General features: G+C 44.1%; 1 protein-coding gene across 2 annotated transcripts in view; it reads left to right on the top strand.

Moving 5' to 3' along the window:
* Positions 1 to 232: 232 nt before the first annotated feature.
* HDAC5 (histone deacetylase 5) overlaps positions 233 to 15570 on the top strand; it is a 205341-nt gene continuing 190003 nt past the window's right edge. For both annotated transcript variants that reach the window (XM_033917883.1, XM_033917884.1), the window contains exon 1: positions 233 to 373. The gene's annotated coding sequence lies outside the window, so the exon portion shown is untranslated. The remainder of the gene's footprint in view (positions 374 to 15570) is intronic.

Genomic DNA, 15570 nt, shown 5'->3' on the forward strand with positions numbered 1-15570 from the left:
GCGCGCGCTCACTTCCACACACTCGCGGCGGGTAGGGGCGCGCGACCGCAGGTTTTTTTTTGTTTTTTTTTTTAACTCCCTTGAACTACGCAGGCGCCGCCGCCGGCCTCGCTCTTTTTTTTCCTCCCACCTCCCTCCGACCACGCCCCTTAGGGAACGGCGGTGGGGAGGAGGAGGAGGGGGGGAAGGTAGGGCTCAGCGATGGGGGGGCTCTATTTTTAGGCCCCGCGCCGGGTCACGTGACGGCGAGTGACGTCACCGAATGTTGTTGTCGGTGCGGGAGAAGCTGCAAAGATGGAGGAGAGGAGGCGCTGAAGGGGAGTCCGCCCGAGCCCGAGACACGCGCCCGGGCCGCTCGCCCGACTTGGGCCAGGTACCGGCCTGCTAAAGGGGTGTAGAGGAGGAGGAGGGCGGAAGATCGCCATTGGATCGGGGGGAGCTGGATCCGATCGGGGAGGGGGGGGGAGTTGGATGAGCCCCGGGGAGGAGGGAGAGGAGAGCAGGATCAAGTCTGCGGGCTGCGAGGAGGAGAGAGAGAGCACTTTGGGGGCTGGGATGCACCGAGGAAAGAGCCGAATAAATGGGCCTAGGGAGGAGGAGGAAGAAGCAGCAGCAGAATCGGAGCCGGGGTTCGGGCCTGAAGACACGTAAAGAGCTGGGGGGGAGGGAGGGAGATCGGATCTTGGTGTGCCGGGAATGGAAGGGGGAAAAGCAGGGACTCGGAAGCTTCCTTTCCCGGGGCTCGATCGCTGAGCGCCGGCTTCTCTTCCCATCTGCTCGGGGTGAGGTCCCTGGGAAGTGCAGCCTTCCACGGAGAGTTGAGTCTTGCATTTTTCTGGAGTTTTGCCTGGTTCTGAAGACCTTCCGTTCCACCCCCCCCCCCCCCCGGGGAAGAGAATGATCTTGAGGACAGGGCGAGGGAGGAGAAGGAGCTCCTGAGAATTGGGAGAAAGCAGCAATCTGATACAGTTACTGGCACAGCAGGGATCTGAAAACGTTTACATAACGTAATGTTTCTGGGTTTCTTTTATGTCTTGGGTTTTATCTGTGGGCATGGCAGAACGTTTGCAATAACAGTAAATGTTTTGAAATCAACCCTGCTTTGGGAGCTGAAGTTTCTGGTATGCGGAGGGAGTAATATATCCTTTGGCAAGGCTCTTTGGTGGCAGGTAAAGGGTGTGGGTGAAGTAGGCTCCCTGCAGTGATGAGCCAAGGTCTTCCTAAACCATCAAGGAGATTGCTCTCATGTCTTCTGGACTACAGTGGTGCAGGGGAGGCTATGAATGTTGCTCAGGTCTTCAGAGCAGGGCTGCAACAGGAGCATGGATCCTTGATCAGACAGTATGTGGTCTGGCTGGTTTTTATGCTGGAGTGTGAGGGATGAAATAAAGCTGAGATGCCTATGGCAAGCTCGTGGGCCATTCTCCTCCTCCCTGTCTTTCTGTGAGTGCTTGATGCCTCGCAGTCTTGCTGGCTGAACACGCGTGGGAATGAAATGGAAAGGTGGGGGAGTGTATTCAGATTCTTAAATGCTTTAAAAATTGATTAAGTAGCAAGCAGAATTGAACCCATCTCTCAAGGGATGCCTGTAATAGGTCCAACATTTTCTGGAAAGGATGGATGAAAGAAGCTGCTTGTAGGTGAAATATAGATTAGTTTAGAGCAATTTTTTAAATAGTAAGCAGGGACTTATGATCTGAAGTTTTGTCACAGTGTTTTGGGTGTCTGAGTCGATGAGATTCAAGCTTTCTGTTTCTTATCTCATTACCTGTGTCCCTAAGAAGGCTCACTGCGCATTTAATGCATGTGACTGGTTCCAGTCTGTAAGAGGCGGTGAAGGAGAACTGAAGAGCATCAGAGGCAGGACCTTTTCTGTCTGATAAATTCCGTTACTGGTCTTTTGTTTCTGAACCTGGTCTCATCGCCATTCATCCCAATTCTAATGATTGTCTCTTCCCCTGTGTTATGCATGGCACGTTTCCATGCAAATCTGCAGCCTTGTGGAGAAGGTGCTGCACATCATGTTTGGAAAATGTTCCTTTCTGTGGTCCCTTTGTCATTATTGTGCCTGGATTTCCTTTGACCCATCTGCTGCCAAGTTAATATAAGAACATAAGCATTTCTATACTGGGACAGACCAAGGTCCATGAAGCCCAGTATCCTATTGTGATGACTTGTGTTGCAAACTGTTCTTTGTGATGTCTGGCACTGTATATTTTTCTCTGATTCTTTGAGTGTGTTGTCTCCCTCCCATCTTCCAGCCCCCAGTCTCTTGGTAGTTCTGCCCCCCCTCCCTCCCTTCCAATTAGGGGATGGCAAGAGGAATTGCTTTACCCCTTTCGCGTTGCAGATAGTTTTATAACCTCACGTGTGTTTTATGCATTTCTCATCTCAGTCTGCAGAGCAGCGATTGTTCCCTGAAATTTCTAGGTCTCCTTGATCAGCGGTGTACCTTATCTGCTATGTGCCACCATCAAATAAACTTCTAGAACCTCTTTGCCCTCAAGATCCACCTCTTGTACCCATTACTGAATAACCTGCCATAATCACTCTTAATGAGCTTGGTGCCAATAGTGAGCTTATAGTATTGCAGCAGCTTTGTGTTTTAGATAGGCCAACATATATGCTCTGTATTCAGGATTGTAGTGGATGAATTCTTATTAGAAGTGGATGCCAGGGGGATACTTTTGTCTAGCTGCAGAGAGGCAGCATGGATTTCAGTTAACTGCTAAATCCAGCTAATATGTGTACCCGCCTAGAGCAGGGGTGGGCATGCACTGCTTTCAATGCATATTAATTGGAGAAATCCTGAAAACTCAACTGGATTCTGGCCCTCGAGGACCGAGTTGCCCACCCCTGGACTAGAATGATTGCTGAGGAAAATGGAAAATATTTTGGGTCTGCAATGTGGCTTCTTTTGTAGACACAGGGTTTAAAAAAAAAAATTTAATAATGAGAATGATTCCTTAGGAAAATGTTTTAGTTTCTACCTTTTAAGATGCCAGTTGGTCTTAAGAATGGACTGAATGGAATTTGTAACCTTCTAATTTTTGCTAACCTGCAAACAATTAGATTTTTATATTCCCAGCCTAGTTGACTTTGCTTGGGATAATGAGGTTCCTGGGATTTTGAGGGCACAAAGTTTAAAACACCAACTGTGTTAACCAACCTCAACTTCATCTAAGTTTATAAAGCCAACATCCGGTTGGTTTCATCTCTGTGATTTTTACTACCTTAAAGAAAGGTTTGTTGGTCACTCTGTCATTCTCTATGAGGCATGTTGGTGCTGTCTCTGCTGATCGGGTTTTCTATTTGATATCACTAACAATTGTGTTGTAATACCTTTTCAATTAAGTGGGATAAAGAGACACACTTTAGGACATTCCCTGATAATGAGCGGAGTAGCCTAGTGTTTTAGTGCAGCGTCCTGAGAATCTGGAGAACTGGGTTCAATTCCCACCATTGCTCTTTTTGACTCTGGGCAAGTCACTTAATCAAACATTGCCCTAGGTACAAAATCAATATTTCTATATACTGTAATATGTAAACTGCTTTGATTGTAATCACAGAAAGGCAGTGTGTCGGATCCCAGCCCTTTCTCCACCCCCTTTACCTTAAAAAAACAGTGAAGCTCTGGTTTATTTGATAGGGTTATCAGTTTGTACATGTATTTTATTTGCATTTTAATTATGTGTTGTGCAGTTTTTCTACTTATGGTGCTTGTCATGCTGATTTAGCTTTTATCCTTTGCTCTGGAGAATGGAAAGGCAGAACACAGATTCTTAAATTCAGTTAATGAGCACATTGTCCAGTATGGGTGTGGGTAACTGAATTTTTGGGTACTGAGAAAGGGAGCCAGTGTCAGCAGTGTAATGGGGCAGGTTGGAGGCATAATGTCATTCTTTTGTTTGGGAGCATATGGTGAAGTCTAGATCTTTGAGGCCTAGTAGTTGTAGTGATTGCCACTGGTGGGGTTTGAGTCGGGGATCGGAAGTCATGGGGTGCTGGCTAGACCACAAAAAAAATGGGATGAAGATTGGGGAAAATGCCTGGAGCATGGAAAAGCAGCTGGAAAGAAGAGTCTCTGGAAGGAGTGCAAAGAGGGGGAAAAAAGAGCAAAAATGAAAAAAACAATTTTTAAAATACTACCGCAAATGTTTCCCTGGCTTTGAAAATGTTGGGCTGGTACCAAAGTTTTTTAAAACTGTTTTCCACTCTTGGCTGTCTTTGATCTCGGCTTTCAGTAAGAAGAAACTGGTTTAAAAGAAAGCAGAATAACAGTTTTGCATTGTGTGTTTTATTGATTTGAAGTTGTGAGTTGGGTCTGAAAAAAAATGGGTCAAAATATGAACACTCCGGTAGTAGAAATTGCTAGTAATGAATGAGATGTTAATTTTCTTTGCTGGAAAGGTGGAAGGCAGGATATTCATCCCTGAAGTTCAATAACATAAGTTCTGCTTTCATCTGCTCTCAGTGCTGGTTGTTTCCCCAACAGTGTGTGAAACCCCTTCATTTCACAAGCATTGGACTCGTGCTGAATCTACTCTCCAGATAAATAAAAGCTATTGGTTTAAAGTGCCTTTCATTTGATCTTTCATGCTTAAAGACCTGTGTTGATTGTTTGTCTTAGCCTTGGCTGTTGTCCTTATTGATCAAATGCACTGAGCTGAATTGGTGATCTAGGCTGGATGTGTGGCTGTCCAATCAGACTGCATTGCTACCCTTCACAAGCTGATTTCCGGCTAGTCTGCTGGGAGGCGTTTTGTGTTAGCGCAGGAAAATATACAAATTTTTAAAAACTGTATCAGTGGCTCTGAGCTTGTTTATTTGATTCTTATATTTCACTTCCTCGTAGAAACATCGATGCAGTTTACAGAAATAATAGTAGGAAATGAACTACATTGATGATAGGACACTGGTCTTTGACCCGGGGGCCACCGCGGGAGTGGACTGCTGGGCACGATGGACCACTGGTCTGACCCAGCAGCGGCAACTTCTTACATTCTTATGACAGTCGCACAAAGTCCTGCTTTCTTCTTGGATTCTCTTTGGTTGAGTTGTGAGGCCTCATTTGGGGCCATAATCTCTGAAGCTGTAACGCCAGGACTGTTTTTTTTTATCCCAGGACAAGCAGGCAGCATATTCTCTACATGTGGGTGACGTCATCCACGGAGCCCCGACGCGGACAGCTTTTCAAGCAAACTTGATTGAAGATTTCAAGTTTGCTGGTGCTGCACCACGCATGTGTGTGCCTTCCCGCTCCACTAGAGGGCGCATCCCCTCCTCGTGGTCTTCAGTTCTTAGTTTTCCGCGGAGCCAGAAAGCCCTGTCGTTTTTTTCTCTCCGTGTTCAGTGCCTTTCTAGCACCGCGGCTTCTTTGGTTTTTTTCTCGGGTGTTGCTGTGCGGTTTTTCTTCTTTGTTTTTGTTGTTTTGTTGCTTTTACCAATCGTAGTTTGGCATCCGGGGGCTCCCAGTTTGCCGCGGCCACTCGGCCTCGATCAGCCGCGGCCTTTTTCTCTATGTCCCGGTCCCTTACCGGGTTTAAAAAGTGCACCCAGTGCGATCGGCTTCTGTCTATTACTGACTCGCATTTTTGGTGTATTTTGTGCCTAAGGGCCTACCGATTCTTGCCCCCGGTGTGCCACTTTCCAGAAACGCGCCCTGCGTCGTCGACGGGCCCACATGGCTGAGTTGTTTGCTGTGGAGCAGGCCCTTGTTTCGGCCCCGGTCTCGGCCTCGACGTCGGCCCCGGCTTTCTTCTTGGATTCTCTTTGGTTGAGTTGTGAGGCCTCATTTGGGGCCATAATCTCTGAAGCTGTAACGCCAGGACTGTTTTTTTCTTGTCGGTGATACCTCAAAATGATCTTTTAACATTTTGGTGGCTTAGAATCAAACCTGTTCTGAATGCCTTGAAAATGGAGAGAGGATGCTACTCTTATCTGGCTCTGAGTGACCGCAAAGGATGAATTAAAATGAGCAAAAGAGAGACTTTGGGCCTTCAGTGGCAACACTAGTGAAACTGTTTCCGCTGGCCATCAGTAGAAAGTTAAATATTTCATTTTTCTCCCTGTTTAATTTCTTTACTTTCACTCTTACAGAGAGAAGAGCACATTGCATTTTTAGAGATTAACTGAAATCAGCAGAGAGGAGAGAAGTAGCCAAGGCACCTGCTGGTTAATATTTTATGCAATAGTGTATAAGTGTATAGTGCTAGATAGGAAATTTTAGAGAGTATTGGAGGAAAAAAATAAACAAGACAAAGAAAATTTGTAACTAGAACATAAATAACATAACATGTATGTTTATTTATACTATATAACGCATTAGCCTTTCGGTTCAAGGCGGTGTACAGGGTAGTGAAAAATCATCAGGGACAGTAATTTTTAAGGGGAATAATACAGTTTTACAAACGAAAAATTGAGGTTTATGATGGGGTAAGATGATGAATGAAAGTTGTCTAGTCTTGAGTCAACAAGGGTTAATTTAAAACTGGGTCTTCAAGTTTGGGGAAAAGGTGAGTTTTCAGGAGTTTCCTAAAATGCATGTATGATGTAGAAGAACGGACCAGATGACTCCATTCTGGATCTTTAGAAGCTGCTTGGTAGGATAACAATTTATTGATGAATCTTTTATGTGAGAAACCTTTAACTGATGGGAAGAGAAGAATGAGTGGGGTTGAGAGGTCCGTCTGGATCTGGAAAATAAGAAATGATTGGTGAGGTAATCAGGCAATAAACCATATAGGGCCTTATAGAAGAGACAGCTGAATTTAAAAAAATACTCGATTCTCAATTTTTAACCAGTGGAGTTTGTCATAGAAAGGGGTTAAGTGCTCAAATTTTTTTCAAGTTAAATATTATTATTATTTTATTTCTTATATACCGCCAAAGCCGTAGTAGTTCAAGGCGGTTTACAATAAAGAAGGGCTGGACAATCAGCGAATAGTTACAATCAGTGAATACAGATACATATACGCGAATAGTTACTATTAGTGAATACAGATACAACAAAGAATCAGCGAATACGGTTTACAACAGAGAAGGGCAGGTCAATCAGCGAGATGTTACAGTCAACGAATACAGATACAATAAATATGCGAGTGCGGGGGAACGTGCCAAATATGAGGGAAAAAAGAGAGTGGGCAGGGCGAAGGGTGGGGAAAGAGAACTTGGGGGAGCAGGGGAGGGAGGGAGGGCTAGGTTGTAGTTCGGTTGAATAGGCTGGTTTTTAATAATTTCCTGAAGTTTAGGAAGGATGAGGAGTGCGAGATAATTCTGCTCAGCCAGTCGTTTAGATGACCTGCTTGGAAGGCAAGTGTTCTGTTTAGGTGGCTTTTGCATCGGCAGGCCTTTAGAGTTGAGTGGCTGAAGAGGTGGGCTCTGCGGGTGGGTCTGGAAGGGCAGTTTAAGGAGAAATGGGGAACCAGCTATAATAGGGCCAAACCAAGAATGGATTTGTAACAGATACAGGCAAACTTGAATTGAATTCTTGCTTCCATGGGTAGCCAGTGGAGTTTTTGGTAGTAGGGGGATATGTGTTCCCATTTTTTCAGCCCAAAGATTAGTCGGATTGCCGCCTTACTGCAGTGTTTTGAATTATGCTTACTTTCTGGAAATGTTTGCAAAGTCCAGTAAGGTAGATGATGTTGCAGTAGTTCAAGATACTGAGAACTAGTGATTGGACCAGGAGAGTAAAAGGCATTTGGTCGAAAAATTTCCTGATGGATCTAAGACTCCAAAGAGTGGAAAATCCTTTGTGGGTAACATGATTGATTTGAGCAGTCAACGATAGCTGTCTGTCCAAGTGCACGCCTAAGATTCTGATTGTTGGTGAGAAAGGGTATATGGTTCCCTTCAAGGTTATGGAATGTAATGTAGAGTTAGAGGCTGTCACTAAAAAGAATTTTGTCACTCAAGGGAGCTAAGTAGATGTTGAAGAGTAGTGGTGACAATGGCGAGCCTTGAGGGACACCGCAGTTGCTGTTCCATTTTGAAGACAGAGTATTTCCAATCTTGACCTGATAGCTACATGATTTCAGGAAGCCTTTAAACCAATTTAATACGTTCCCAGAAAGACCAAAAGGGTCAAGGCATAGAAGCAGAAGATCATGGTCCACCAGGTCGAAAGCACTACTGAGGTCAAATTGAAGAACAAGGGCATTCAGACCCTTGCTAAGTATTTTGTATAACATTCCATGATCCCCCCTCTTCTGCTGTCAATAATGCAAGTTTAGGGAGAATTTATAGTTCCTAAATTTTGGTTTTAGGTCTTCATTGTAAGGTTTAGCTCCCCAAAATGTAAGGTTTGGAGGGGTAATGTTGAGGCGGCCTTACAATCCTCCGGGTCCCGGGTTCGATATCCTCGTTGAAGATTCAGTAGGAAGTAAAATTACTGACAAAGATCGCTAAGAGTGCTTGCATAAAGAATATATATATATTATGCAGAAATAAGCTTAATATTACAGAAAAGCAAGATTCATAAAGATTACAATTAAGCATTACAATTAAGGAGAGAGAAAAGGCAGTTTCCCTAACTTACAGAGTCCAGAGGAAAAGACAGAAGAAAGTGGTGTCCAGACAGAGAGCAAGAGAGAGGTGATGTTCCAGGGAGAGGAAGGGGCTTTTATAGATTGGAGTCTTATTTTAAAAATAGAATCTATTGAACTTCAATAGAATCTATTGAAGTTAAGTACCCCTATCTTTTGTAAACTGTTTGAAACAATGGTGAATAAGATGAGTGAGGTATGAGAGACTGGAGAAGAATAGAGGGCGAGCCTGTTCCTTACAGACTGGAGTCAAATGTAATTTCCAGTATGCCTCTGACAATGGTTTCTGATTACCTTAACTATCTATGCTAGCTCATGCACCTGGACTTATTGTATATCTTAAGCTGTCCATCTTAAGCATCAGACATTAACACATCTTAGCACATCTTAACACCTCTTAGCACCTCTTCACTGCAAGGCCCTTGAGCACTGATTTAATTTAGGCTGGCTAAGGCTATTTTCAGTGACATGAATATGATCTCCCATATTCTCTGACATTGGTTAGGCCAACCGAAAATGCTAAGGCTGACATTCATGAACTTGAACATTTTTGCAAGTGATGTTGCTGAAGGGCTATTGGGTAAGATTTACCTCTTTGTGGATGATACCAAAATCTGCAATACAGTAGATACCTCAATGGTTTGAATAACATGAGGAAGGACCTGACAAAGCTTGGAGAAGGGTCTGAAATTTGGCAGCTAGGATTTAATGCTAAGAAATGCAAAGTCATGCATTTCGGCTGCAAAAACCCAAGGGAATGGTACAATTTAGGGGGTGAAGAACTTTTGTGTATGAAAGAGGAGCGGGACTTGGGTGTTATAGTGGTGTGATAGTATGTGATGAGCTTAAGATGGCCAAACAGGTTGACAAGGCGACGGCGAAAGCTAGAAGGATGCTAGGATGCATAGGGAGAGGTATGGTCAGTAGGAAGAAGGACTGATTGATGCCTCTGTATAAGACTCAGGTAAGACCTCATTTAGAATATTGTGTACAATTCTGGAGATATAAACAGGATGGAGTCGGTCCAGAGGAAGGCTACTAAAATGGTCAGTGGTCTTCACCATAAGGCATATGGGGAAAGACTTAGCCTCAGTATGTATTTCTTGGAGGAAAGGCGAGAGAGGTGAGATATGATAAAAGACATTTAAATGCCTATGTGGCATAAAAGCGCATGAGGCGAGTCCCATTTGAAAGGAAACTTCAGAAAGAGAGCATATAAGATGAAGTTAAGAGGTGACATGCTCAGGAGTGATATAGGGAAATACGGTACTTTTTTACAGAAAGGGTGGTGGAGACAAAGACTGTGTCTGAATTCAAGAAAGCATGAGGCAGACGTATGGGATCTCTTATGGAGCGTAGGAGATGGTAGATGCTGCGGATGGGCCATTTGTCTTTTATCTGCCATCATGTTTCTATGATCATGCCCAGATGCCATCTCCTACAAACACTATCACCTATCTGCGCCCTTTTTATTCTTCATGGTTGAGCACAGCGGAGACAATATTTCTGAGTTGTCGGTCAGGCCCGTGTACTTACGGGCACTCAGAGAATAGTTAAGCTCTGGAATGCGTTGTGAGAGGATATGGTAAGAGCGGTTAATGTAGCTAGCTGGTTTTATAAAAGGTTTGGACAAGTTCCTGGAAGAAAAGTCCATAAACTGCTATTGAGACAGACATGGGAGAAGCAACTGCTTGCCCTGATTGGTGGCATGGAGTGCTGCTACTATTTGGGGTTTTGCCAGGTACTTGTGACTTGGATTGGCCTCACTGAACATAAGAACATAAGCAATGCCTCCGCTGGGTCAGACCTGAGGTCCATCGTGCCCAGCAGTCCTGTGCAGTAATCCTCTATCTATACCCCTCTATCCCCTTTTCCAGCAGGAAATTGTCCAATCCTTTCTTGAACTCCAGTACTGTACTCTGCCCTATTACGCCCTCTGGAAGCGCATTCCAGGTGTCCACCACACATTGGGTAAAGAACTTTCTAGCATTTGTTTTGAATCTATCCCCTTTCAACTTTTCTGAATGCCTTCTTGTTCTTTTATTTTTCAAAAGTTTGAAGAATCTGTCCCTCTCTACTCTCTCTATGCCCTTCATGATCTTGTAAGTCTTCTATCATATCCCCTCTAAGTCTCCTCTTCTTCAGGGAAAAGAGTCCCAGTTTTTCCAATCTCTCAGCGTATGAAAGGTTTTCCATACCTTTTATCAGACGTGTCGCTCTCCTCTGAACCCTCTCGAGTAACTCCAATATTGGACGCAGTACTCCAGTTGCGGACGCACCATCGCCCGATACAATGGCAGGATAACTTCTTTCGTTCTGGTTGTAATACCCTTCTTGATTATGTCTAGCATTCTATTTGCCTTCTTAGCGGCTGCTGCGCACTGTGCCGTCGGCTTCATTTTCATGTCCACCATTACCCCCAAGTCCCTTTCTTGGGTACCCTCATTTACTAACATCCCTCCCATCGTATAGTTGTACCTCGGGTTTCTGTTTCCCACATGTAATACTTTACATTTCTCAATGTTGATCTTCGAAATGCCATTTCATCGCCCATTCCCCTAGTTTGTTCAAGTCCCTTTGCAATTCTTCGCAGTCCACCCAATACACTCCCCAGATGGGGATACTGGGCTAGATGGACCATTGGTCTAATCTAGCAAGACTATTCTTATGTTCTTACACTGGCCTTACCGTACCTCCATGTCTATGGTTTACTATTGCTCTGCATTATTCCTTCTGTTGCCTATTAAGAAGCAGATAAGTAGCCTAATGATTAGAGCAATGAGCAAGCACCTGGGGAACCAGTTAAATTCCCATGTGAGCTCCTTGTGACCCTGGGGCAAGTCATTGTGAACCCACTAGGAACAGGGGAAGTACCCATGTATATTCTTTTGGGACAGTACTCTACCACTGTTGCATTCACTATCTCTTAATGGTCTTTTAAGTTCAGGTTTAAGAAACTCAGGATTTTGGGTGGCGTCTTGTGTAGATGAATGAACTTATAAATAATGTTTTTCAAAAATACTGAAGAAGTCATTTTTGCTTTAAAACAGATACAGGCAGCTTTCTCTCCGTTGGCTAATAAGGCTTTGGGGCAGTTCTATAAAGATGGCCAAGATGCAGCACGCTAAATGCTAATCCTTTTACGGCATCTGAGTGTCCAGATTCTGGCATAAGTTGGCATTTTACTTCTGGTGGAATTTTGCACAGTACAGAATTTGTGACGAATTCTCCAGGCATGTGGAATACCTGTGTTCTGTGCAGTATCTCTGCTGTGACACCGCCGCGATATCTGCATGGGCTCCTCAGGCTTTCCTCTACCAGGGATCCACCTGAAGAAAGAAAAAGTGACATCATCGAGGGCGGGAACATGGTAGAGGGAATCCTGCAGAGCCAGTGACAGGTTGCTGATTGGAATTATCTCTGAGGTGCCCTGAATGCTGGATTGGGGATAGGGAAGAGAGTGCTGACTGGGTGGGGGGAGGGGTGACAGGGGGGGGGAGAGAGAAAGAGATGTTGGCTGGGGGGCAGGAGAGAGAGAGTGAGAGATGTTGGCTTAGGGAGATGACGGGGGGAGAGTGAGAGTTGTTGGCTGGAGAGGGCGATGGGGAGAGAGTAAGATGTTGGTTGGTTGGGGGTTGACAGTAAAAGATGTTGGCTGGGGGTGACACTCGATGAAGTTACAGGGAAATACTTTTAAAACCAATAGGAGGAAATATTTTTTCACTTAGAGAATAGTTAAGCTCTGGAACGCATTGCCAGAGGTTGTGGTAAGAGTGGATTGTGTATCTGGATTTAAGAAAGGTTTGGACAATTTCCGGAAGGAAAAGTCCATAGTCTGTATTGAGAAAGACATGGGGGGAAGCCACTGCTTGCCCTGGATCGATAGCATGGACTATTGCTACATCGTGGGTTTTGGCCAGGTACTAGTGACCTGGATTGGCCACCGTGAGAACTGGCTACTGGGCTTGATGGACCATTGGTCTGACCTTGTAAGGCTATTCTTATGTTCAGCTTTATTACTTTATCACTACTTATAACTGGTGGGCAGCATTCAGTGTGGCTAACAAAATACATAATTTTAAATATACGAGGGCATTTCAAAAAGTAATAGCAAATTGAATATTTTGAGATGTATGGTTCAATTAGAGGTACAAATTATATGTCATTTTTCTACATAATCACCCTCCTTTTCAACACACTTGTCACACCGTTGCACCAACTTCTTTATTCCATTGGAAAAACATTTTTGGTTGTATCATGAGCCAGGAATGCACCGCTTCTTTGACCTCGTCATTGCTTCCAAATCTTCAACCTCTCAAAGTGTCCTTAAAGGGTCCAAACACATGATAATCAGAGGGAGCAAGATCAATGCTGTATGGAAGATGCTGTAAGATCTAATCTCCGAATGGTGTCAAGAGCTTCAGTGTCTGTGTGAGGCCTTGTGTTATGAAGAAGAACGCCTTTAGACAAAAGTCCTCTGCGACGGCTCCATATTTTTGGCTTCAGCTCCTCCTCCAAGATTGCGCTATTCACTGTTCCACCCTTTTCTTGATAATACTCCAAAATTGGTCCATTCATATACCAGAACAAGACCTTTCCAGTGGAGGGTTGAGACTTGAACTTCTTGCCTGAAGGAGATGTATGATGCCATTGTGAAGACTGCCTTTTGCTTTCAGGCTCATAGTGACACACACAGGTTTTGTCCCCTGTAACTATAAGTGCCAGAAGCCTTCTCCTTCATTATTATACCATGCCAAAAAGTTTGTGTGCAGACTTCCACAGCCTATCATATGCTCATCAGTCATCATATTAGGCAGTCACTGTACACTCAGCTTGCGATACTTGATACTATGTGCGGATCCAATACTGATATCCAATTCCCTGGTCAGAAATGTACCTATTTTTACGAATAATGGCGTTAGCACAACCCATCTTCTCATCAGTGACGGCTGTGTTGGGACGACTGGAGTGTTCCTCATCAGGGATTGATGTTTGCCCATTTTTAAATGCATCTACCCAATCATACACTCTTCTCTCGCCAATGCAGGCAGCTGCATGCTGTTGCAGCATTCTTCTATGATTTTCATGAGGTTTCACATCCTCCGACCACAAAAATCTGATGACTGCTCGCTGCTCCTCTACCATGCCAACTGCTAAGGGTGCCGCCATTTTGTATATAGTGCCCTTTCAATTAAGCACACCATGGCATTTGTTGGGCAGTGTCAACACTTCTTTTAAGAACATATCTTCCTTGTGCGTGAGTTTGAAATGCTGTTACTTTTTGAATCGCCCTTGTAGATGAAATATGAAAAACATGCAAAACCTTCTTTTCAGTATATCTTTAAGCAGCTTTCTGCAGATAATACCAGAATCTGCAAAACAGTACCCACAGCTCCCAGTGTATTTAACTCAATGAGGGGTCTTGTGAAGTACAAGGAATGGTCTAGAACAAGGTTGTCAGAATGGAGGGCTGTGAAGTATTATGAATTTCAAGAAATCCCAGTGAATGTCCATAAGACATGTTTCCATAGAATGGAGGCAGTGCATACAAATATATCTGGTTTGCATATTTTAAGAATATCCTGAAAACCAGGACTGACTTTCAGCTCTCCAGGACTGCGGTTAGATACCTTTAGTCTGGAGTGTGACAGCTGAGATTTAATGCTAAAAAAAAAAATGCAGGGTCATGCATTTGGACTATAGAAACCTAAGGGAGAGGTACAGTTTAGGGGTGAAGTGCTGTGCATGAAAGAGGAGGAGGACTTGGGTGTAATTATATGTGATGATCTTAAGGTGGCCAACAGGTAGAAAAGATGATGGCAAAGACCAGAAGGATGCTTGGGAACATAGGGAGAGGAAAGGCCAACAGGGGAAATGAGGTGATCATGCTTCTATATAAGTCTCTGGTAAGCGCTGTGGAGAGACAATGTTACTGAAATGGACTTATTGCTCTGGTTTTCACAGCGCATTTCATGCGGAGTTCCACGCAATTGTACTTTTGGATTGATTAGCTTTTCCACGTATCTTCCACCCTAGCAGAGACCCCTGGGGAAGACTCTCTTGTTGAAACACGACGCACCCAGCAAACTAGGTCCTTAAGGTTTTTATGTGGATTGCTATGTTGATTATTTTTTAATTTTTAATAATGTCCATATCAGGAACATCGTCTCTCCTCAATGTTTCTTTGGTTTCTCTTGGACTTTTTTCTCTGTGGATCTTCCAGGGTCAATTTCTTTGTTTTTGTTTTAAGTCTCTGGTAAGACTTCATTTAGGGCCCCTTTTACTGCGGGCTGATTGAAAAGTAATGAGACTGCCTCTGTTTTTCTTGCCAAGTAGTAGATGGGCAAAGTTGTGCTGGTTCTTGTGAAGCTCATACATCCGTGTTTTTTAACCTGCAGTTGAACTACTGTAGTCTTCATTGTTGGGTCACAACGACAGGAAGAACTTAGTATGGTTCGTCATGGCAGATGAGGAAGACGTGTTTGTGAGAGTACGCAACACAGCTAATTGTTTCACCACCGTATGCTTCCTGGAAAGAAAAACAGAGGCAGTCTCATTTCTTTTCAATGAGCCCTCATACAAAGCCATGGTAGCAATTCCCATACAGCCAATGTGACGAATCCCATTCGGTTCATATGGGCTTTGTCGCATTTGCCATGCCTAGAGTTACCATATGTCCAAATTTACCTGAACATGTCCTCTTTTTAGAGGACTGTCCGAATGTCTGGAAGGTTTCCCGAACTGGGGGAGTTTGTCTTGGGTTTTGGCCTCTCTCTCTTTCCAGCCCCAACTCCGGAATCGAATTGGCTTTCCCCTGTCCCTTACCTCCTCTGCACTGTGATCTTTGGGCTGCCAGCAGCGTCAGTGAGATGAGCCTGCTGTCTTTGGCCTGCTCCAGAAGCCTTCTCTTTGTTGTGACTTCCTGTACCTGGGGCAGTGCCAAGAGTAAGTGACTAGGAAATCCAAAGAAGAAACTGCAGAACTGAGATACCTGATACAGGAGCTTTATTTTAGTCAATAAAAT

This window comes from Geotrypetes seraphini, chromosome 13 (genome assembly GCF_902459505.1).
Source record: "Geotrypetes seraphini chromosome 13, aGeoSer1.1, whole genome shotgun sequence".
NCBI classification, from domain to species: Eukaryota; Metazoa; Chordata; class Amphibia; order Gymnophiona; family Dermophiidae; genus Geotrypetes; species Geotrypetes seraphini.